Here is a 25,629-nt window from a genome sequence, read left to right on the forward strand (position 1 = left end):
GATAGGAGTTCCGGGTTGGGGCGAGGCAAGGGTCAAGGGAAGGGTAGACCCAATTGGGGTCGAGGGAAGGGTGGAGGCAGGAGGCGTCGAGAGCCTTCGCCTGCACTGCCGTCTCAGGAGGAGGAGGAGCCTGTCCAGGACCAGGAGCAGGAGCGGGAGGAGGAGGAGTGGCAGGCGAACGCACAGGAGGAGGAGGGTGAGTCGTCTGAGGAGGACATGGCCGAGGATACCTCTACGCCGGCTGTCTGGTTGCGAGGTCCTTCGCGACTCCCAGATAGGACGATACCTGTTGCCTTGCGCCCGCTGATTCGACCGAGCGGGGATATGTAAGTAATTTGACATGTTATTACTACTTTTTCATTTCCTAACTCAAAAATCACGGTACAAACAAATATTTCTCTTAACTTTTGCAGGAGTTGGATTGTCCTTAGTGGCGGTGCTCACAAACGCAAGGTCAACGGCATTCTGGGTCTTTTGTGCAGGGACCACTTCCCAGGCCTGGTCCACTATCAAGGACGGTACGAGCCGGCCTGGACGTGGGACCACTACATCGCCGCCAACAACGATCTATTGGATCGGAGCGGCAGAGTCTTTGAGAACAAGGCGGAGTGGGTAAAGGCCGAGCTCTGGGTAAGTTTTCCCTGGCAAAAAATGGTCAATTCATCACATTCATTGAAAATATAGTTAATAATGACATGATCCATCGTCTTTATATGCAGGATTTTTACAGGTGCGACGAGGGATACGAGGAGCGGGCGGTGATTGTGGCTCACAATCGATGCGTTAAACTCATGAAGGACATGCATTATGAGGCGCAAGTCCAGTGCATCATCAACTATTGTGCACATTTCCTAAAGCAGAAGATCGGGAAGACTGAGGCGAGGGATTTGAGGCTGACCCGAGAGCAATATTTACAGGTAAGTTCAAATTTATTGTAAGATGAAAAACATCGTTAAATGTCTCTCTTCTTACATGTCAAGCATTTAATCACGTGTAGGTTCCTGCGTGGTGGTGTCGTAATGACACCGTGTGCTGGGAGCGCATAGTGGACAAGTGGTTCGACCCCGAGTGGCAGCCTTTGCACGACGCTGGCCGGCAGCGGTGATTGCTGATGCCAGGTCTAGCGCACCATCAAGGCAGCCTCAACAACGACGGGTATAGGGCTAGATGAGTACACACTACACAGACTCATTTCTCTGATCTAACGTTCAATTCAGCATAATTTGTAATCAACTTCTTCCTTTTTCGCAGTCGTCCTCACATGAAGGCCAGGAGTGCAACCCGTTCGTGGGATGGGCTCTGGCCCGCAAGGGCAAGGCGACATCCAACGTCACCTACAACCCTGACGACCCGCCCTCGGCGTACAGCAACCCGTCCGTCCACAGTCGTATCCAGGCGTACACAGAGATGGGAAGACAGGTCCATGGGCCAGACTGGGATCTGAGCTCGCAGTCCCTTGATGGAGAAGTCATTATGAGGGTGGGAGGAGGCAAGAAACATGGGTGCTACTACATTGGCGATGGCCTTATAGACACGGCCAGCACTCCCACCCTCTCCCAGATTTGAGCGAGGAGCACGGCCAATAGCCCGGCCATACGCCCACGGTTGTCCGCGTCGCAGCTCCAAGTGCAGGAACTTCAGGTTATTTCTTATTTGTTCATAGTTCTTTCGTTTTGTACATATATTTGCTTTGCATTGTAACATTGTCATGAACTATTGTAGCACCAAATGCAAGCGCAACAGGCAGCGTACGAGGCGGGGTTGGCCGAAGAGAGGAGGATACGACAAGAGAACGAGCAGAAGCAGGCAGCCTAGATGGCCCAGATGTACAACTACATTCAAAGTCTTTCTGTCCAAATGGGTAATCCCATCCCAACCTTCCCTGTGGCTCCTGCTCCTACTACTCCTCCGGTGAGTATCTTGAAAACCCTTTAGTTTCTTTTGAAGTATTAGATACTTAGAGAACTTTAGACTTAGAGATTGTGACTTATTTTACTCACTTTACGATTTAGGGGACCTACATATTTAGACTTGTTTAGATTATAACTTGAGAACTTGATTTTTGTCTCACCTGCAATTCACTGTCTTATATTTTTTGCAGAATCTATCGGCGGCATCGAATACGCCAGACTTGTCACCGGCCATCTCACCGACGCTCCCACAGCAGTTGTTCCCACCTCAGTTCGGCGGCCCACCACCGTTCGACGGCTCACCACAGCCATAAACTTGTTTATTTCAATATTTATGGACTTGTGAACTTCTAGATATGGATTTGTGAACTTCTTGCTATGTTGTGAACTTGTAGGACTTTGCATTGTACTTCTGGATGTGTTTGAAGTTATTTGTGGCTAGTTGTGATATATATTGTGATATATAGTGCCTGTGATGTTTGTTGTGATTTATATGTGATATGTAATGCCTGTGATATATATGTTGTGATATGGGGTCCTTTATACATGAAAAACCAAAAAAAGGATTTGTTCGGTCACTTTGCCGTGTGCCAGGGACTAGGCACACGGCAAAGTGACCATTTGGCCAGCCATGAATAGCAAGTTCGCCGTGTGCCTGGTCTTGGCACACGGCGAACTAACCATTCTTCGTTGTGTGCCAGGGAAAAGGCACACGGCGAACCTAAACACTTTGCCGTATGCCAAAGCCCTGGGCACACGGCGAAGAGCTGTGTTGCTGGGCCCCGCCTGACCAAGTTCGCCGTGTGCCTATCCAGGTGGCACATGCGCGAAGTGGGAAACTTCGCCGTGTGCCTACTTCCTGGCACACGGCGAAGTCTTCTGTCACGCCGTTAGGCCGTCCTCACGACGTCAATGTTTTTTTTTGCCGTGTACCCTTGGATACACACGGCGAATGTGTTTGTCGTGTGCCCGGCACACGGCAAACTAGACCTTTGCCGTGCCTAGCACTGCCGTCGGGGGTTCACCGTCGGCCACCGACGGCGAAAACTTCGCCGTGTGCCTAGCCTTTGCCGTGTGCTTGGTGCACACGGCGAAATAGCCAATTCCGGTAGTGCCGGTTGTTAGCCTCATCGCCGATGTGCCCCTAGACGTCGGCCGGCCTCTTCCGCCGCAGCCTCTTTCCGTGGAAGGGTTTTGGTGGTGGTGGCTGGTTAGTGGTGATTGGTGAAAGCTGTGGACTGTGGAGTCAGGAAGGGCCGACGGGAGGACGAAAGGGAGCGGTTAATTTGTTTTCCAGCTAAAAAAAATGTTGCTACTAGAGTAGAGCTGTTCTACAATTTTCAAATCAAATTTTGTTCTAATTTTTTTGGAGGTCACATGTTTCAACAATTTCCCAAATCATCTCCATGTTTTTTCTAATTCTTTTGGGGATGTTGATCCTTCCTCATTTATATATTTTTTTCATCTAAATTAAGAAACTTGTTGCAGGAACCAAAATTAGATTGTACTTCCTCCTCCATAATTATAGGTTGTTTTGACTTTTTCTAAGTTCATAGATTTAGATATGAATGTAGACATAGTGTTTATCTAGATGCATAACAAAGATTCTAGAAAAACCAAGACGATCTAAATTTAAAAAGGAGGGAGTAGATGGTATTGAAAGTTGAGTACCCAAACTAGCTCGACAGAGTTGAGCATCAAAATTGGACAAATTGGCGAGTTTAGAGCTAAATACGGGCCTATTCCCATCTTTTGTTATAAGGAGTAAGTATGCTTTTGTCTATGAAAGTATTTTGATCAAACATTTATGCGGAGTATATATTATCGGTACCGTGAAAATAGTAACAGGAGTCAGGAGTGTTTGTCGCCCCGGCCGCCTCTCATCTTTAATTATCCATGTATTGTTTCGTCTTTGCATTGCCGCCCTAGAAATTTCGTGTGAGGCACATCGAATTGCTGCAATAATCCCAAGTGGTCTTGCTCATCATCAAGGTGCCAGGGCATGTGAAGTCCCCATGAACTGCTACTTGTCTGAGATTATCTTTTGATTTCTCTCGATCGTGTTCGTAGAGACTTGCGGTAGCAAGCACGGCCTCAAGCTCTTGAGATCCGGCCCGGTCGACATGATCGATTTGCATAGGCAGCTCTGGGTCTACAAAACCACGCGTCCGTATACCGGGGGCACGAAACTACCATGTACGACGCGGAGACGGAGAGCGAGGAGGCGAGGGGCTTGCAGCGCGACGTCGTGGCCGGAAAAGCAGAAGGCAGTGGGCTCCACGTCATTAACTCGTCTCGCACGCCTGCTGCTGCGGCCTGCGGCCTGCGGCCTGCGGCTGCGACATGTACTGCAGAGCGGACGGCGCTGTTCAGCTTCTTGGGTAGGCCGGCTCGTGTGATCAGCCCTCGCCCGAACCCAAATCCAAACCCTAGCTCTGCTGCTCTGGGAGGTCGTCCAAGGGAGAGTGTCGTAGTCCATGGACTCTAGTAGAAAGTAAGTAAAAGGATTTTTAGTCCTAGTTCACAAAACATATTTAGGCCCTTTAGACCAACTTTTTTAATTGAAACAGTAATTAAAAGAAAAGATAAAAATCTAATAGAGTGCTTAATTCATGAAGAACAATATCAATATTACAATCTAAAATCACATAAAAACTAAACTAAATATTACGATGATATGAATTATAATTACCTCAAATAAGAATCAAACTCTAATGACCCTATGCATAATAATCCTTCAGTTGTTTTTAAAGAAACTTCTACGGACATTTCTTGATGCAAATCCTTGCGATTTAATGAACGCATCTTCTTGTTTCCTTTTATTCTAAGCACCCTACAATTGTCTCGGAGGCAACATGATGTAGCCCTAGCAAATAAACAAATAAGATATAGAAATTAAACAAACTGTAGCAACTAGCAATTTATAAATTGTAGGATAGCCCCAGCAATTTAAAAAAATGAACGTAGTGCTAGTACAGTATCATTAGATATTCATATCAGTAGTGTGAGGCGAACCTTGGAGGCTATCTGCTAGTGCGGCCATAGTCTTGACTCTCGTCTGGCCAAGTCGTAGTGGCGGATGCAGAATAGGATCGAAGGGGGGACTGATATCTTCTTCTTCCACTATCTCTCTATTTTTTCTTCTTTCTTCCACCTCTTCTTCTCCCTCACCCTCCCCATATTTCCATTGATGCACCAGCAGTAGGGGGGCAGGAGCCCCAGCCCCCCTTGGATCCGCCGGCCACTCGCGTAGACAGTAGTGTGAGGCAGGTTTGTGACTGTGAGAGCGGCGCCACCGCCCACCGGCCGGCATGCGTGGTGCGTCAGCCGTCGGTGCCGCGGTGCATGTGCCGTGCGCAGGTGCGCTCCGCCTCCAATCTCCAACTTCAAATTCTCCTCACGCTGACGCTGACTTGGGAGTTGCGATGCCGCAATCGGCGATCTGGATTGGACACAGTTAACGTGCGACCTGTCGTGCGGAGATGGAGCGCGCGACACCTTCCACTGCATGCTTTCCACTCTGCTTCTGCCTGTACCCCCCAACCCCTCCACCTCGTGGGACTTTTTTTATCATTCAACTTGTTCAAAAAAAAATTCTCATTCGTATGATCTCCGTTTTGAATACCGATTGCACCGTTGAGTTCTACATGATGAGGCGAACAAAACTAGATCCCACTTGCATATATTTTGAAGATGTTTGGCACCAATAACAACTTATATGTAAATTTGAGTTTGATATTGTCGAAGGAGTTGCTATAACATACATATATAAGTTGCCACACATATAATGTAAGGGTTCCAAAAAAGAATATTTATAAGTTGTCATAAAAACAAAACTGAACAAAAAGCATAACCACATGACTTGTTACAGATATAAGATGTTGGACACAAAAGTAGTAAAAAACGAGTAAGTTGTCGTACACATAAGTTCATATACAAATTGTCATAAAAGTAAAAGTTGTCACACATTTAAACAAAAGTTGCTAAAAACAAAATAGGTTATACACATGAGTTGCTACACATATAAGATACAAATACAACAAATAAAGTCTATCATACACTCATACATATAAGTTGACATAAAATAAAGTTGTTATGCACATAAGTTGTTACTATAGTAAACCGATATACACATAAGAAAAAATAAATTGCCACATAAGTTACTACCAGTTCACAAACATCGTCAAAACATTTGCTAGTGGGATCTAGTTTTGTTCGTCTCGTCGCGTAGAGCACAACGGTATAATCAGTTCTCCAAACAAAGGTAATATGAAGAGATAAAATATTTTTATGAACAAGCATTATTCAATAAAAAAGCATGCATAGATAGGAAAGGAGGGGGGAGTACGTGAGGAACACGTGGGCCATATGCACAGGAAAGTCATGATACGCAGGAAAAAGCTGGCAGCCTTTTGGGCTGGAGGGTCACAAGCATGACCGGTTGTTGGTTAGCATTTTCTAAAAAAAAAGAGGGGTGCGACCGGTCAGCAGATAGCATGCATAGATAGGAAAGGAGGGAGGAGTACGTGAGGAACATGTGGGCCATATGCACAGGAAAGTCATGATACGCAGGAAAAAGCTGGCAGCCTTTTGGGCTGGAGGGTCACAAGCACTACTGATTGTTGGTTAGCATTTTCTAAAAAAAAGGAGGGGGCGCGCGGCCCGCTGGGCTAAACCAGTCGCGCAATAGTGCAGGGGTGCGACCGGTCGGCGGATAGCTTTTTCCATCAGGAATCGGCACGGGTAGCTGGACTCGAACATGATGGCCAGAATGCATGCTGGACTGTGCAGCGGGAAGATGAAAGCAATGGGCCACTGTTGGGTTAGCAAGGCCCAACAAAGATCCCACGGGTTACAGCCCATGAAACCATCATACGGTCCGGCTACATCCAAGGCCGCTTGCTTTACATGTCCGGTTTTCCTATGTATCGGACGTCCGATTTGGACCACCAAATCGGACACCTTTGAGATTGGTGCAAAATAAAGATCCGACGGCTGCTGCTCCTTTCTCCTACCTCCGGCTAACCCTAGTACTCCGTCACCGTGTGCCCCTCGCGCCGCCGCTCCGCATCTCCACCCGCCGGCAGCCGAAGCTCGCCAGCCAGCCCAGGAGGCGGAGCTCGCCGGCAGTACCCGTTGCTGCAGGTCGCACCCGCGTGGCCGCAGCTGCGGAGCTCGATGCTCACGAATGGTCGCGAGCGGCGGCCCAGTAGAACATTTGTTCTACCGGATGAACCAACATAAACAATTGTTCTACTTTTTTTCTAAAAACATTTGTTTTATTTTTTTCTAAAAACATTTGTTCCACCTGTTGGGCCGACCCATCTAGTAATTTATTGGGCTGGTGGGCTGCAGTGTTTAAATGCTCCCTCTAAAATTTTTTCATGGTATCAAAAGCATCTTTGACCGCTAATTAGGAGTATTAAATAAAGACAGTTTACAAAACTACCTGCAAAACCCTGGGTTAAATCGCGAGACGAATCTAATGAGGGCTTTGACCGCATGATTAGAGAATGATTACTGTGGAATTACTGTAGCAAATCATGGATTAATTATGCTCATTAGGTTCATCTCGAAAAGTTACACCCATCTATGAAAAGATTTCGCAAAGAAACTTCGTTTAGTACTCTATACATGCATTTGTCTTTTTGTGAAAATTTTTCAAAGGGCATTTAAACACTGCCCATGGACCTTCATTCTCTAGCTTCGTGCATGCAATAGGGTTGCAGCATGGCTCTTCTGCTACTCGCAGCATATCCCACAATTTGGCTTTGGTGCTGGTCCCACAACTGTAGAAAACGTTTCTAGGGGCGGGTAGAATTGCATTTTCAGAGGCGGGCCCGCCACCCGTCCTTGTCTCCCGCAGCTAGAAATGGGCCTTTCCAAGGGCGGGTAAAGGGTCCGCCCTGAAAAATAATTTATAGGGGCGGGCCATGGCATCAACCGCTCATAGAAACCCCTTTTCAGGGGCGGCCCACCCCGTGAGCTGCCCCTGGAAATAATGTTTCTAGGGGCGGTGAATGCCATGACCCGCCCCTGAAATTCTTTTCCCGCCAAGTCAAAATTTGAAATTCCAGATCTATTTCCCGCTTTATTAAACCATTCAAATTTCTATTTCCCGCCAATTTATTCTAATCTATTTCCCGCTATATTTAATTATTCAAATTTTTGTTTCACACCAATTTTTACCTATAAAGCTATTGCTCGATTCAATTCAGCTTTTCGAAATTCTATTTCTGCTTTATTTAAATTTGTGTTTCTCGCCAATTTTCACCTGTCAAGGTTGTGCGCTATTGAGGATTTTGTGATCGATGATGACTATATTTCTTAAACATAACTAATTACAAATTCAACATAAAATCATATAAAAGTATCATTACATGCATCATTAGAGGACAACCATCGTGAAAGTGCATAGAGTACAGACATCATTTATGTTGAGTAACGCTACTAGTGCCGGCCCGAAGATCTTGATCTTCAAACTGACGGAGGCTTGCAAATTTTGGGTCGGTTGATAATTCATGCTCAGGCTGAACAAATTCTCCACCTATATGGACCACTTCATGCAAAATGAAGCGACATAAATCGTCAACTATAAAAAGAAGTTGTTGCTCATGGAGTGGACCTATGTGGGTTGGCCGTTGATCCTGAAAATATGAAATCCATTCCAAAATTAAGCCAAGTGTTAGATGCAAAGACTTACATTATGCAGTTATCCTAGCAAAGAGTAGATGCTTACCCATTCGGGATCTTTTGTGTATCTCCCGAGCTCCCTCATGTGCTCGCACACGTAGTAGCTACAGTATACGGAACCTGAAGGTTGCATGTGGCATGGATAGTGTGTGCGCATCACCATTTTATTTTTCCTATCAGGATTGTGTTCTCCTCCTTTGTAAACGTAGTGCTTGTAAGCCATGTTTTTTATGAAAAATAAAAGAAATAAGTAGTTATTTATGTCTGCAATATTTAGCATGAAGTCGAAGTAGAGGATAACTATTTTGCTAACATGTTGAGGATGCCCATGAATTCTTTGTATCTGTCTGGATCGAAATCAGCGGAGTCCAATACAAGCATATATCCACGCTTTGGCATGATCATAAATGCAATCCAGTGATTTTTGCAAAAATATCATGATAGTCAGATATTCGAAGGAAGTGCATATTGTACCAAATCATTGAGACTACACTTACTGAAAGTTGTATGGTGCCCATATGACATCCTTGCCCTGCCACCATTGAAACTGAAGTGATATGTACGTACCAACTATCCCAATAATTTTTCTGTGGGCCGCTTTTCGTACTTCATTTATTTCCTTGCGTGATTGATAGTTTTTGATATCCCCTTGTCCTTCTTGGGGACCTTCGTCATCCCCACCTACAACTCCGGCGTTGCCCTCATCGTTCTAGTCCATCTGAGATGCGATTCATTCAGTTTCCTCCTCTTGCGACATCGGATTTTCCCTTGGCGGGGAAAATGGCGACCGATGAGACATTTACTTCTTCTACATTACAAAGGATAAGAAGATATTTTGAATGAAATCATATGTTGCCATAGAAACATATTTGAATACAAAAAAAACTAGGATGGCCAAACGAGTTTGTGCGTCATTAAACAAGTTGTGTCTTGCGAGGATGGCCAAACGAGGATGGCCAAACGAATTTAGTCGTGTCATGCGATAGCCGGCAAGAGTGCAATATTGACGTGAACGGAATGCGATGGCCCGCAAGCGGCAAGGGAGACGTAAATGGAATGCGACATTATATGAAATAAAATCATATACAACAATATCACAATAAAATCATATATTACAATAATGATAAAGTTCTTAGATTCCACAATTTATATATATACAACACTAAAGTCCTTAAAGTCCACAATTTATATATACACAATAATAAAGTCTTTAAAATGAATAATGCTAAAATCCTTAGATACCATCAACCCCTATGATATCTTGTTGTTCTGGGACAACAACATGCTTTATTTTCTTTGCGGGGTCAGCTACGTACAGAATTTGTGCGACCTGTGAAGCAAGTACCCATAGGTCATCTTTGTAACCAACATTATTGAGGTCAACAATTGTGAGTTCATAGCCATCCACCTCAACACCTCTAGGGTGTTTGATGAAAACATGCCCCCAGAGGGTACTCAAGTTATACATAAACATGTTTATGATGGACCAATCACACGCAATCGTGCAAAGATACTCCAAAAAGAGGTGAACTCACTCCTATCTGAAACTAATTTCCATATATTAGAGAATATTATACTGCCTAAATGTTCTACTTTGATTCTACTTAGGCATGTACATAAAGAAGATTAGAACACCAAGCAATCAGACAACCAGTTCACATAAACCAGTTCGGAACAACCAGATCGGACCAGCCAGTTCGGACTACTAGTTCGGACCACCAAAAGAAATGGCTCTATCTCCTAATTTCCGCAACCTCTGAAGGCCCATGAGTACCCGTTGGAAATCTTATGAAGTTTACTTTCCAACCCAACAAGTTTCACATTATTTTGACTTCCCAATAAGTATGTATGGTAGAATCATTGAAGACTGCTCAGAAGGTCAAGAGTCTGCCCGAGGATTTACCTTGCTCAACTTCCCGTGCAATACTATACCAATCTACAATGTTTCATTGTGCATGCTGCACATGCCTGGAAATAATGTTAAGTTTCCCGCTGTGGGAAGATGTTCATTGAACATCCTCTCCATGGCCTCCAACAATGAGTTTTGTAGTTGATGTAGCTCAGCCCATGCAACGGGAGGTTCTTGCTCACCATGATGACCACAATGAACACTCGAATCAGATCCTGCCATGTTAGAAAAATGCAATGGAAAGTGGAATAGGTAAAATATGTGCAGTCACACAATCTCACCTTTTACTTACTAATGTTCTGACTCGTTCTCAAGGACTGTAAGTGTGCTAATGTGGCAGAACCGCAGATGTGATTAAGCGATCGAAAGGATACAAGACGAGAGGTCCGGTTTTAGATTTTTGTGGAGCTATAGGTGGCTATTCAAGGGAGGCTTTATGGTACTGAAAATTCAAGCGTGTAAGCCACTCAAAGATGGTAAATTTTGCTGTTACTAACACCACAAACTTGACAATCTGAAATTAAATTTGCAGCTACATAATTGACAATATAACCCCTTTCAACTTCTTCTTCTTCTTTTTTTACTTTTTTCAACTCTTTCTTTCTGATCTCTCTTTTTTTTCTTTCTCTTTTTTTAGTAGACACAAGATAGCATACGAGGAGGGTGGGTGGGAAAAAATTAACAAGAGTACGGTGGAAGAACAACGATGGTGACTAGCAAGCAACAAGATGAGTGCAAACAACACAAGATAATCAGTACCAACAAAAGACTATAGGATTTTTTTGTATGGCTTTTCAGTGGACTATAGGATATGGCAAAACAAATATATGTGATGGATGAAAACAGTAATAGATTGTAAACAAAGGGTAGATAAGTGGGTGATGACAAAACCTACCATGACAACGATAGCTCTGATTACCACATGATAGGTGCCGATATAAACCAGCACAAGGATGGCTCGATCTTCACGATAGTAGGTTCAAGAACAAGGATAACTTTACTATGAACAGTGGGTAAATAGCTGTGACGTCCCAGAGTTTTAAAATGCTAAGCAAGAAATATTAAATATGATTTCATGCTTAATAAACAAGAAAAATTCAAATTATGCATTTCTTTTTGGAAAATAATATATGTGTATGTATGAATATGCATGTGTATGCATGTGTGTTTATGTGTATATGAAATATTGCACATAAAATGACAGGTCAAATGAACCATAGAATTCGAGGTTTTAAACAATCTTTCAAATTTTGAACAAATATGCTTTGAAAATAATTTCTAAAATATATCTCAAATGAATTTTTTCCCAAAACCAAAGTTATAGGTTTTCAAAAGACGAACAACTTTTGTGTTCAAAGTTTTTCGAGTTGCCACAAAAAAATGGGAGAAAAATTTGAATTTCGAAGCATATAGTACCTTTTCAAATGTACTCAAGTTTTAAATTTTATCTTTCAAACGAAGCCTCAAATGAACTTTTGCCTAAAACAAAAGTTGTAGATCTCGAAATTTTGAGCAAGTTTGGTATTCAAAAGTTTTTCATTTGAGGCCATGTAGAAATAGAAAAATTGAGTTTGCAAAATGAATTTTGAACTTCGATCTAATTATGGTTTTGCCCTCACACCCGTCTCCCTCTCTTCCCCTCTCTATTTCCCACCGTGACGGCGTTCGCTGCCGGCGTCGGCCATGCGCCGCGCCTTCGCCGCACCCCCGGCCAAGTCCACTTCACGCCCCCTCAGTTTCGCTCGAAACCGCTCGCCCTGGCGCGCTCCCGCGCTCGCCATGCGCCCCGCCGTCCTTTGCTCGACACACCGCCGTCGCCATCTCGGCGTCTGTGCCCACGTGTCGCTGTGCCGTTCCTTTCCACCACCGCCTAAACTGTCGTCGAAGCCCAATTCGATTTCGCTTCTCCCCTCCTCACGTGAGAGCTGAGCCCAGCTTCTCCCTGCGCCAGAGGCGCCGCCCGCCGTCGCCATGGCCACCGAGCTCAGCTCACCGCGGAACTCCGCCTCCGCCCCCATTTCTTCCAAATCCGCGCGCCCCACTAGCTTCTCATCCTACTACTGAACCTCCCTATCCCAATAGCCCCACCTCTATGCCGCCAACCAGCTGCCGTCGCAGCACAGAGCCCCCGTCGCCGCCTGCTCGCCATGGAGCCCTAGCTCCGGCCTCCCTCCGCCCAACTCGACCCCCAGCGAGCTTCCCACACTCCCACTGGGGCTCACCAGCTCGACCTCGGCCGCTCTCCTTCACCGGAGCGCCGCCACCGCGGAGCTCCACCACCGCCGGCCGCCCTGCTCTGTCGAGCCGCCGCCTCCGAGCACCTCCCCGCGCCCCAAGATCACCCACAGGTGCGCACGGACCTCCTCTAGGTCCTCCACCCCGGGCCCCTCACCGCCGGCGACCGGAGCCGCCGGAATCCGGCCAGTCAGTCCCGCCGGTGTGCCTCCCCTGTTTTTGGCCGGCCAAGGGCATATGTGTGAGGCTCCAAATATTTCCAGGGCTCCCAGTGCAAGATTCCAGGGACCCATACGTAATATTAGTTTTGTTTTTAAATTTTTGCAGTAAACTTAGAAATTCAATTAAAAATTGTAGAAAAAAATCCTAAAATAGCAAATGAAGACTTTTTGGAATCCTTATCAAAATCTCTACAATCTAGAACCATAATATAACATATTTTAGTTAGAAATTTGTACTGCAAAAATGGATTTATGTTTAATAGTGCATAAAAGACTAGTTGTTCTTACCTTTTTAATAACTGATGTTTGAAGCCATGTCATGCTATGAATTTTTTATGGTAGAATGTACATGTGATTCTAGTGTTACTATAAAAGTCCATGGTCATCTCTCATGGTTAGCTATAGTTTTAATTAAATCTTGATTTATACCTAGGTTAAATGGTTTTATTTCTCCATGTTGTTCTACTATGTTTCATGAGTTGAAACTTTTACAGTACCTTTACTTTGGTTTCTAGTTGCTGTAGGAAAAATTTGAGAATTTTTAGGTAAGCCTAACTGGGTCAAATGATTTTGGTTAGAGAGAAATACAATAAATCAAGATAAACAGTTCTAGTGCTTAGAAAAATATGAAACTTTGTCCAGTTGCGGTAGTTGAGTTAAATAGCTCTAGGTGCTCATGTTAGTGTACTGTACCTTATGAATGCTTTGCGTGTTGCATTTCTTTACATTCATACATATGCATTGTTGCATTTCATTTAGGTACGATAGATGAACCACGTGAAGGATGTGACGTTGGAGCCGAGCCAGAAGATGGTGAATGGTGGACACGTCTAGAAGATGGATGGATTGACCCCGATGTGCACGACCGAAGGAAGATGCTTGCTGAGCAACTATCTTTTAACTAACACTGACCTAGTGTTAATCCCAGGCAAGTTCCGGTGTATCAATTCCAGTATTTTAAATGCTATACCAATTTATGTTCCTATTATGTATCTGTGCACTTAAGTTTATAGGAGTTGACTGGAACCTTAGTTGCATGATCCCTAGGTTCCCTTAGTTGATCTACTAGTATGTGTAGGTCGTTAGTACCGCCATGCTAAATTGGACTCGGTAAAAGTCGAGTGATTTCCTGTCACTCGCGAGAGTTAGGACATTTTGGATTATGGAAAAGTTATTGAGGATGAATCGATGTGGAAAGGAAATGGAGACCGGGCGGAGATGAGTTTGGCTAAGGATATGAATTGGATGGAAAGTACGTCTCCACTTGTGTCGGTTGAGGACCGATCTGTTGTGGCAGTGTTGATCGAGGATTGAACAGTACTAACCACATGCCGGAAGTAGGAGGTAGTCGAAACCGGTAAGCTCAGTACCATATGCACACTGGTAGTATGAACTTGATACTGTCTTCCCAGTGGTGCTAGTGGGTAAACTCATGGCTGACCCTTTGTAGGTAACGGTGGGGCTAGCAGTCCCGAGTTGCAGGGCAGTTCAGCTATTTGGTGTGCATATAGGAAACGGTTGACTTGTATAGTCCGTCAGGGCTTACACAGGTCGTGTGTGTTAGGTCCACCTTGCAAGGTTTAAAATCATATCGATTCACCGTGACTCACGGATATGAGAGCCTTGGTCTCTTTGTCACATCGTAGGAAGAAATTGAAATGAGGATGGAATGATGATGCTATTCTTGGAGGATTAATTTGATATGCCATGCTTATTCTAGATATTCTTGCAAACCTAGTTAATACTTGCTACATTAAACTTGAGCTAAAATGATGAAAGTAAGGACTCATTTTTAGATGCTTTTTTGGCAAAACAAACCCCTCAAGCCAAAAGCCTTACATGTCTAGATAATGGGCTAAGTATACCCTTAGTCGGGTAAGTCTTGCTGAGTATTAGTATACTTAGCCTTGCTTGTGGCTTGTTTTTCAGGTGGTACATCTGAGGATATGGATGACGTCATGTACGGGCTTCATCATGACGTCTCTTTTCGTCGTCAGACTATCATTCGTTTCCGTCACACTTGAACTCTGTATTTTCTTTTGTAAGATTCAAACCCTGTTTGTAATAATAATTCAGTTTCATACTCTATTCTGTAAAATTTGCGGAATGTTGCATTCTCTGGACTGCTTTGTCGATCCTGTTTCAAGTGGTTTAATCGGGATTTTACCCGACAGCACTGCCGGATTACTCCGTTTTAAGTGCATATTAACCCTGGTTGCCATTTCGGTGATGGTTAGTGCACTTAAGCCGTATTAATTTGGGCGGTACTGCCACAATAGCTTTATACCTGCCAAGGTTGGATGCGACCAAGCGACGGGGAGAAAGACACCGAAACCTTGAGGACTTCGACTCGATCTCCGAACAATCGCAGAACGACAAACCGGGACTAATTCACACAAAACAGTGCAGCCGAACTAGAAACCATAGAGCACGAAATAGGGGACCTCAGAGAGATCTTCCTCACAAGTCCAAGAATAACTCGCAAGAACAAAGGTGTAAGTCACTCATCAGCAAATCAGCTGGAATACCATATCGGTTTATCAAATGATCAAAAGTTCTTTTCTGAGTACACATACGGGATATTTATACTAGAAACATCCCTCCTAGATAGGTCTGAACTGACGTTTCCACGTTGGAAGGTTGAAGGCCAACTGGTGAAGCATTCACGAGATGGTCTTCAATTCCCGCGCGTCTCCTGGGCTTCTGCGTAGTCTTCAGTAAAATGACCTTTTCTCCTGACTCGGAAGTTGAAACGATAAGCCGTTTGTTGGGTGTGAAACTAGACTTAACACTCTTTCCAGGAATGTGCAGCATGCACAATGAAACATTGTAGATTGGTACAGTCTTGCATGGGAAATTGAGCAAGGTAAATCCTCGGGCAGACTCTTGACCTTCTGAGCAGTCTTCAATGATTCGACCATAAATCCTTATTGGGAAGTCAAAATGATATGAAACTTATTGGGTTGGAAAGTAGACTTCATAAGATTTCCAACGGGTACTCATGAGCCTTCAGAAGTTGCGGAAATAAGGATATACAACCATTTCTTTTGGTGGTCCGAACTGGTGGTCAGAACTGGCTGGTCTGATCTAGTTGTTCCGATCTGGGGGTCCGAACTGGTTCGGACTGGTCCGAACTGGTTGACGTGGACTGGTTGTCTGATTGCTTGGTGTTCCAATCTTCTTTATGTACATGCCTAAGTAGAATCAAAGTAGAACATTTAGGCAGTATAATATTCTCAAATATATTGAAGTTTGTTTCAGATAGGAGTGAGTTCACCTCTTTTTTGGAGTATCTTTACACGGTTGCGTGTGATTGGTCCATCATAAATATGTTTATGTGCAACTTGAGTAGCCTCTGGGGGCATGTCCTCATCAGTGTTTGATCCAACGACACCGAAATACGGGAATCTATATATTGTAACCATAGTGCACTTCCCATATATCATCTATGATGCCATAGTAAGTTATACTTTGGTCTGTTCTCTCATCCAAGGCTTCAATGCGGACACCACTATTCTGGGATACAGTCTTCTTGTCCTTTGCGACAGTATAAATTAAATATCTATTAATATCATACCCTAGCCACCATGTGACCTGGCTTGATGGGCCTGCTGCTAATCTTTTAATCGTTTGTTCTTCCACGGTCTCCCCATCTGGTAGATCCAGGTCCTTCAACCATGCAGTTAATTGACGCTTGTGCACTCTCATGATCCAATTATCCGAGCGGCCATTATATTCAGCACGAATTATGCTCAAGTGTTCATTGAGTAAATGTGTCATTATCGCGAGATGCTGCAAGATGCTATAATGTGCTTGTTGCACTCCTTTAAAATCCTTATCAATAAATTTTTCCCCCCAACTGTCCCAACCCCTTCCAACCTCCCAAAAAAAGCGTGGAACTGGCAAACAAATGGATACTTTATCATTTAGGTAAGCAAGGCAACACTCGATTACTTCCTTAGTACTGTATCCCTCGATCATGGAACCCTCATGGTAAGCATGATTTAGTACGTACCGGTTTAGAATGGACATGAAACGCTCGTACGTCCACCTTTCGTGAAGGTAAAGTGGACTAAGTGCTCGTATCTGGTCGATCATGTGAATCATTAAGTGCTCTGTTATATATAAAAACCGGGAGGGAAGCAGATCTTGAGTTGTGCCATAGTCTCCCCAAAAAATTCTTGGAGATCATTCAATTCATCTTCGTTGATCACCTTTTGAGAAACTTTGTTGAAGAAATAACACAGTCGAGTGATTACCATCTTCACGTATACTGGCTTGATCGCTCTTATTGCAATAGGGAGGAACACCATCAGCAAAACATGACAATCGTGACACTTATAGCCGCATAGCGATAGATCTTTCATCGAGACTAGTTTCTTTATGTTGGATGAAAAACGACTTGGGACTCTGATCCCCCGTAAGATCTCGCACATTGCCTTCTTCTCATCATGTGTAAAGTTGTAGGAAGCCGGGGGAAGTTTATATCTTCCATTTCCTTTATCTACAGGGTGAAGATCTTCCCTTATGTTCATGGCTACTAGGTCTTGACGTGACTTTAAGGTATCCTTTATCTTTGCTGATGTCTCCAGAAGGAGCCCAATCATGTTACCAAACACATTCTTCTTTAGGTGCATACCATCGATTGCATGGCAGACTTCAAGATCACTCCAATACGGCAAGTACTTGTAGAAGATGGACTGTTTCTTGAATGGTACGCCTTCGATTGGTGCCTTATCTCTATTTTTCTTATTTCCATCTTTTGTCACATTCTCATAGCTAACCTGGATGGTCCTCGCCATTTTGAAAATATAGTGCCCGTCTCTTTTTACTGGAGCAGAATGTAATTCAGCCTTGCCATCAAAAAAAGGTGTAGAACTTCTTACTTCGGTATCGATGTCCTTCCACCAAGAAGCATCTGTGCCCAAGGTAAACTAACTTTCTAGAACCTTCGAGAAAAGATGATACGGTCTCATCCACGCAGACCGTGCATCCCATCCTACCTTTGACCTATCTCGAAAGGTCAAATAGAGCCTGGTAATCATGGATGGTGGTGAAGTTAATAGCTCCTAGATTAAAGGTCTATCGTGTGAAGCTGTCAAACATATCGATTCCCTCCTTCCATAGAGTTTCCATCTCTTGCATCAGAGGCTCAAGGAAAACATCAATATCGATGCCAGGATGCTTGGGTCCTTGTATAAGGATGGACAACAGAAGATATTTCCTCTTCTGGCACAACAATGTAGGCAGGTTGTACATCGTCAAGATCACCGGGCAAGTGCTGTGAGTGCTAGTCATGTCACCAAATGGATTCATTCTGTCTGTACTCAATGCAAACCTAACATTCCTTGGGTCCTTTCCAAATTCCAGATAATACTGCTCATCAAATTTCTTCCGCTGTCGAGCGTCAGCTGGATGTCGAAGCTTTCCATCGCCCTTCTTGCACTTATCTGAATCCCACCAGCGCATCAGCTCAGCATCCTTTGGGTTGGAGAAGAAACATCTTAGGCGGTCGGCAACCAGGAGGTACCACATAACCATCGCCGGAATTCGCCTCTACTTGTCAGAGATGCCAAAAGTAATATTTGGTGCCTCTACAACACTATTCGCTGCACCCTTCCTCTTTCTTTTGTTCCTGTCTGCTGGACCTTGATTATCACCACCACAATAACCAGCATTGTTTTTGTACCTATTTGCAGAACATACAGGGCATTTGTCCAAGTCTTTGAAAGCATCCCGACGATACAAAATACAATGATTCGGGCATGCATGAATTCTTTCCACACCTATTGTGAATGGGCTACAAGCTTCTTTGCTCGATATGTGTTCGCAGGCACTTTATTTGGCTTCGGAAGCAACCAGACAAACATACCCAGGAGATCACTGAAACTACTATCTAACCAGCTGTGTTTAGCCTTTAGGGTCAATAGCTCAAGTACAAAATGAAGAATGGTCCAATGTTTCGGACATCCTTTAGACCGCTCATATATATTTTCCTCTGCTGATTTCTTCACCATCTCGAAGTTTTCTAACCCCTTTTTACTACCAACCAATAGCTCCGCTTTACTGTGACGCAACAACTGTCTCAGAAAATCACCATCATCAAATTCATCGCTATCATTATCACCGCCAAGATCGATGGGACTCCCGTCGACACCATCAAAATAACCACCACCAACACCTTCATCCTCACAGCCAGCATCATCAAAATCATCAAACAATGTATTAAACTTGGGGTCTTACATTATTTCATCGATTGAATTCTCTCTCTGAGGTTGTTCTTCTTCACCATGTTTATTCCAGATCATGTAATTGTCTATGTTGACGGTCATTAATGACCCATTGTGACCGTCAACTATCGTGCAAAAGTCGAGCATCAGAAGGAATAAATGTTAGCATAGGATGATTATTTGACGAATTCCACAGATGCTGGTCTGAGAATGTGTGCAGGTGAATTTGAGCCAAAACTGCGTGTAACAAGCATATTATCCAAGGCATAAATTCCTGGGCCAAGCACAAGCAAACCCAAAGGCCAAAAGGGCCCACTTGGCAACTGCACATGAGAGAGAGAGAGACGCAGCCCATAAGCAAGGTGACACGTCATCAATTCGAGGCAACACCTTCTCGACGAATCAGATGCGTTCACGAGGATCCATGGGCCCACCAGAGCTACCAAACCGACTCACGATAGGCCCTTACCCATATACATGATATGGGGGCCCACCTAACAGTCTTCTGACCAAAGATCTGGGCGAACGGAGCCAGCACACAATCGGCCGACCAGCCAGGTCAGCCGGCCCAGTGGCGACGGCGCACGGGCCCCACCGCCTCTCAGATGACACGTGGCGAGGTGTGGTTGATCCCCAATGGCGGTTTGGCTCATTTCTTGGGCGAATGGCTGGTGGTTCCCTCCTATAAATACAAGGGGTGGGGGTCCAAATAAACACACTCACACCACACAACACACAACACACCACATAGCACACCATCTCTTCTCTTGAGTTCTCACTTGAGTGAGAGTAGTCTTAGGGAGTTTAGCAGTAGAGGTACTCAGGAGGGGCACCGGCAACGGCGCTCTTCTCCAAATTGTACCTCTACGAGAGTGAGGGAGATAGTCGGGGGATGTGCCGGGCTTGTCGGCGCTCTACTCCGCTTGTACCTCGACGGATGCTTATTCGGTTGTAAGTGTTCGAGACTTTCTTTGCTTATTTAGAATTAGAGTTTAGATTGCAAGTTATCATCTCTGCCTTATATTAGTTGATGTGTATGCTAGCGAGTAGCATTTGACTCTAGAGTTGGGATCCGGATAGAAAAGGATAACCCTGTACTCCTCTAGAGTTAGTAGGGAAAGGCGTAGATGTGGTGTCTAGGCTAGACTATACCACTTAGTTGTCTGATAGTCCCATGGTTTGTACAGGTAGCCGGCAGGTGGTGACAGCCCTGTTCGAGCATTTTAGTAATCCTCCACGTTCGGATATTGGATAGAGCACATATTGGAACTATCGGCTTGTATAAGCCGGTCGATACCTTTAGCTCGAAGTATAATGGCGACATAATCTCTTCTTCTAAACATTGATTAGAGAGTCATCTCTTTCCTATCCTCCTACACCAGTGTGTGTGTCCTTGGACAGCCTGAACTCGTAGGTAGTGTACTCACGTTCCCTAGTGGATACGATACCTTGGAATACTCTTGGGTGAAAGCTACAGCGGTATCCGTGCGCTTGCGGATTTTATTCGTGACGTTACAAAATACCAACAAGCTTTCTGGCGCCGTTGCCGGGGAACGGCAGCTACATTATCTTCGGACTCAATCGTCCTCGTATCTTTTTCCTTTTCTTTCCTTGGAGCAGCTATCCTTTCCCTAGCTCTCTACCCCAATGGGCGAGTTCTTTGAGCCATCACCATCTTCCTCATCTAACCATGAACTCGACCCTGGCTTTATAGCCATGGTTCGGAAGCGACCCTTCTCTGGAGAAATTCATGAAGATCCCTATAAGCATTTGTTAGAATTCGAGGAACTGTGCTCGGGTCTAGAAATCCTAGGCATGACACAAGAAGCCTTGCGGTGGAAATTGTTCCCCTTCTCTCTTATAGAGAAGGCGGAGCAATGGCACACCCGCACGATAGGAAGTATGAGCGGTGATTGGGAGGAGCTTCGAGATGACTTTTGTTACTCATTCTCCCTCACCGAACGCATAGACTCCCTACCGAACGCATAGACACCTAGCACAACTAACCAAAATGCAACCCAATGATATATATATATATATATATATATATATATAAAAAGGATATAAAGTGGCTAGGAAAGTCCTTATAGGCATATAGTATTAAAATGCAGTATGAAAATGTATTTAAAAGTGATAGGTGTTGTTCATGTTATACTTGCCTTCCTCAAACTACTCCTGCTGCTCAAACTGCTAAAAAGAAGGCTGCTCCGGGTACTGGTACTGGGGCTCCTCAGATGGATCAACGTCTACTCACGAACACATGGCCAAAAATAATACACAGCATAAACATACACGCCAACAAGTGCAAACACGAAGAAAAAGTACATTAATACATAAAAACAGCAAACAAAACTAGGCTAGAACTATTCTATGCATTACAACGATCGCGTGGACATAAAGAACACCTAAAACGGAGTTAAAACGCGAAAACTAGGCCTAAAACAAGTTCCAGGGGCTTAACTGTAAGAAAAACAGAGTTTCTGGGGGTTTTCTGCAAAAACCAGGGACTAAAATGTAAATAAACCTTAGATCTGGGGTCTAACCTGCAAAAACATCAAGTCAAGATGGCGGGTTCTATTTCTAAGAAGGTCAGGGGTGTCCGTGCAAAGTTTTGGGCCTAACTGGTGTTACTTTTACACTATCCTGGATGGCGGGTTCATTTTCATAAAGCGCAGGGGTTCTTTAGCAAAATGGCCAGGCCGAACCGTTATGTTTAGTTCTGATCCGCTGATTCTCGATCCGACGGCTCAGAGCGAATGGGTTCTGGATCTAATCAGGGTCGTTGTTTCCAGATCGGGCGGCTCAGGTTCAACGGAGCGCGGGTCGGCGGTGCTAGTCGCCGGAGATGGCTTCCCGCGGCGGGGCTCGCCGGACTTGGCCCAAATCAGCCGCTCTGGGGCTCAATTCGACGCGGCTTCGGGTCTAGGATGGACTACGCGCCATGCGTAGTCCACCTATGGCCTGAGCGGGGCACGGGGAGGCTCGGGGCGGCGCGCGCATCAGCGGCGGCGGGTGTGCGCGGTGGGACATCGCCAGCGAGCGGTGTTCTGGCCACCAGAGTGGCCAACAAGCCACTATAGCGTGCGCAAAAGGAAGAGGGGTGTCAGGAAGTGCTCACCGAGGGCTCATGGTGGCTGGAGCTTCTGCGCAGGGTAGACGTCGGTGAGGTCGAGCGGCGGCGATGGGGCGGAGCTCGCGGTCCGGGTGGTGCAGGGCTCCTCCGGGCCTCTGGGTGGCACGGATCGATGCACGGCATCGCTGCGAAGCAGGCAGAGGGGTCAGCGGGATCCGGCGCTCAATGGCGGCGATGAATCGGGGTGGCGGAGTCTCTTACCGGCGGCGAGTCTTGGGTGGAATCCCGGTGCTTGAGTAGCGGAAAACGAAGATGGCTGCCTCGGGGTTGATCCTGGGTCCAAGGCGGAGCTCACGTGAGGGTTTTCAGGGGATAGGGCGCTGCGGTGTGGTGGGTTCATGGTGGTGCAGGGGTATGGCGCGACGGAGCAGGGCGAGCGGGGTGGAGCAGGGTTCTGGCGGTGGTTGTGAGGCGAAATGGGGAGCAGGGAGATCCGCGGGGTGGTTTAAAGAGGATGGCCGAGGATCTCGGTGTGCGCTCGGATAGGAAGGCTCGCCGGGATCTCGGCGTGACGGTTGCACGGCTGTTGCGCGAGCGGAGGGCGCGGCGAAGGCGGAGGAAGGGGATGACCGGTGGGCTAGCATGGTCAGTGAGGGGAGGGCGATGCGCACGCGGCGCTGAGCGCGCGGGGCTGGGCTGCGGGGCGCGCGGAGCCGGGCCGGAGTGCGTGGGCTGCCTATGCTGGGCGAGCGCGATTGCTGGGCCGGCTCGGGCTGTGGAGCGGAACGGGCCGCGGGGAGAGGGAGTGGCCACTGCGCGGGTAGAGACTGGGCCGCGCGTGGGGTGAGCGGAGTGGGCCGGCTGTGGGAGAGAGGAGGAGGAGGAAAGGGCCGGCCAGATTTGGGCTTGGGCTGGGTTTTGTGTTTCTTTCCTATTTTCTTTCTCCTTTTCTATTCTAACTCAAACCACTCAAACTAAATCTACTCGAATTCAAATTTGAATTTGAATTCAAAACCCTAGCACTCAAATAGAAAGAGTAATGCACCAGCATGAATGCAACAACAAATTTTAAACTTAGCCAAATTTTAACTACTTGTGGATCAAAAAATTAGATTAAATGCGAGTCTAAACACAATAAACCTTAGAAATTTAAATAAAGCCAATTAAATTTATTATTAAATGCTGGAATTTAAATTAGGGTGTTACATAATACCTGTATAGATATTGGTTGTATATATGGACTAACCTCTGCAGAAAAATCAAATCCATGGGTGAGTCATTGAGCTGAATTCAAATGAAAAGGTACGCCAAGGTTTTGGATTAATGTTGCACAACATACTCATGTTGATGGAATCTTAGTTCATCCTTGCTTGAGTAAGTATCATGGTGAGATTAAATTTTAGTTTCAATAAAAATTCGGAGCTCCCTGGTTCTTAAAACCGGTAGAGCCATTAGTTTGTTTCCACATTTTTGCCTCCGAATAAGCACCAGGTACAAGAACAAGTGTGGGGGAGATCTCTCAGAAATTTCAGGCATATACACTCGAGATCTCCCACAACACGTGCATAACACCGAACGAACCAACACGCAAAAGGCCAAGATGAACTGGTGCTAGCAAGGTTTGGCCAACCGATACTACTACCATTCATTCTTCATCGCGACGGTTTGCGCACTCTAACCCTCACTCTCCCCAACCTATGAGTTTAAATGAAAAATATTTGATTAATCATTAAAAATTAAACTCAAAAGTTATCCTCTGGTTCTGTGCTTCTCTATGATTTGCTTGCATACTTTTTATTCTTTGCTAAGCCTGAGCTTGTGAATCATATCTTAGGGAATAAATTGTTAAGTTGTTGACCAGTGCGATATGAATTGATGGAAGAATCCTTGCTTTATCTTCTTATGTGTCTGGGAAATTTTTATCAAAAGAAAACCTCCATAGCCTTACAACTCCACGTGTTTGTCCTACCAAAGCCATATGTTGACCTTCATGATACAAATCTTAAACATATGTGCCTTGTTGTTGCATTGAGTTTTTTCAAACTTTGTGACCCTAGTGAGATGTCTTTCATACTTGCTTGATCAAGATCATGTGCACTCCACAAGCTAAACTTCTACATTGGAAGTTAGCTACTATATTCCATCCATCGGCAAAATAAAACCCCATGTTTAATGATCTCTCTCTCTCTCGTATCTTTCAATTGAGGCATGGGCTATAGAAAAGAAAAGAGAGAAAAGATGGCATGCCCAAGAAGCATGACCCAAAAAAAAGAAAAAAAATGGACACATCAATGTCCATGAAAAAAAGAAAGAGAAGAAAAAAAGAGAGATATATATATATAGCCATGCCCTCATGTTATCCAAATAAAAGAGAGAAAGATTCATAAAAGGAGTATTTCATTCCATCATCCACCTTCCACATATGTGCACGATCTTGATCAGCTTGTGTGATTTGTCATCTTCATGGATCCGTTATTTCATTTTGCAATAAATGTGACACAAGTGCATGCTTCCATTTCCCTACCTTGAGCTCCACATAAGCTATCTTTAGAAGTAGGGTGAAAAGAGGCAATGCCTTGGTGAGGATATATACACAATGAGCGACATGAGAGATCCTATGGAGAAGTAAACCTACGGTTGGTCTTTGCAAAAATATTTCCAAAACCCCAGTCATATAGCAGGGAAGTGGAGGAGACTGAAGTCAATACCGTTCCACTCTTCAACTTCCCAAGCAATTCATGGTAGACACATCAAAATTCACAGGCAAAGGTAAGGCCTAGAATAATTTGTATACAGATGTCATAACATGTGAAGTCAGATCCACCTTAGTTCTTGTCTTTACTCGAGGACGAGCAAATAACTAAGTGTGGGGGATCTTGTTGACGGTCATTAACAACCCATTTTGTCCGTCAACTATCATGCAAAAGTCGAGCATCAGAAGGAATAAATGTTAACATAGGATGATTATTTGACGAATTCCACAGATACTGGTCTGACAATGTGTGCAGGTGAATTTGGGCCAAAACTGCGTATAACAAGCATATTATCCAAGGCATAAATTCCTGGGCCAAGCACAAGCAAGCCCAAAGGCCAAAAGGGCCCACTTGGCAGCTGCACATGAGAGAGAGACTGTTGTCGGTCAAAACCCACCGGCGAGTAGCGACAGGCAACACGAAGAGCCGGGAGGTCACCGGGGCGTTGGCAGGCGGGGCGCTGGCAGGCACTGCTTCCTCGGACAACGGCCCGCAATCCGGCACACGCCGAAGATTCCGGAGAATATAAGGCATGCCACCTGACCTATACCCGATCAGGAAGGTGCGAACGTGCTTGCAACGATTTGCCTGCATACACAAACACG

The 25,629-nt window shown here is 45.1% G+C and overlaps 1 long non-coding RNA gene across 1 annotated transcript; it reads left to right on the forward strand.

Annotated features, from left to right (window-relative positions):
* The first annotated feature begins 218 nt into the window (after window positions 1-218).
* LOC120654056 lies at window positions 219-1,075 on the forward strand. Its single transcript, XR_005666960.1, has 3 exons — window positions 219-326; window positions 414-917; window positions 998-1,075. It is a non-coding gene; the product is annotated as an uncharacterized LOC120654056 (long non-coding RNA).
* The last annotated feature ends 24,554 nt before the right edge of the window (window positions 1,076-25,629 follow it).

This window comes from Panicum virgatum, chromosome 1N (assembly GCF_016808335.1).
Source record: "Panicum virgatum strain AP13 chromosome 1N, P.virgatum_v5, whole genome shotgun sequence".
Taxonomy (NCBI): Eukaryota; Viridiplantae; Streptophyta; class Magnoliopsida; order Poales; family Poaceae; genus Panicum; species Panicum virgatum.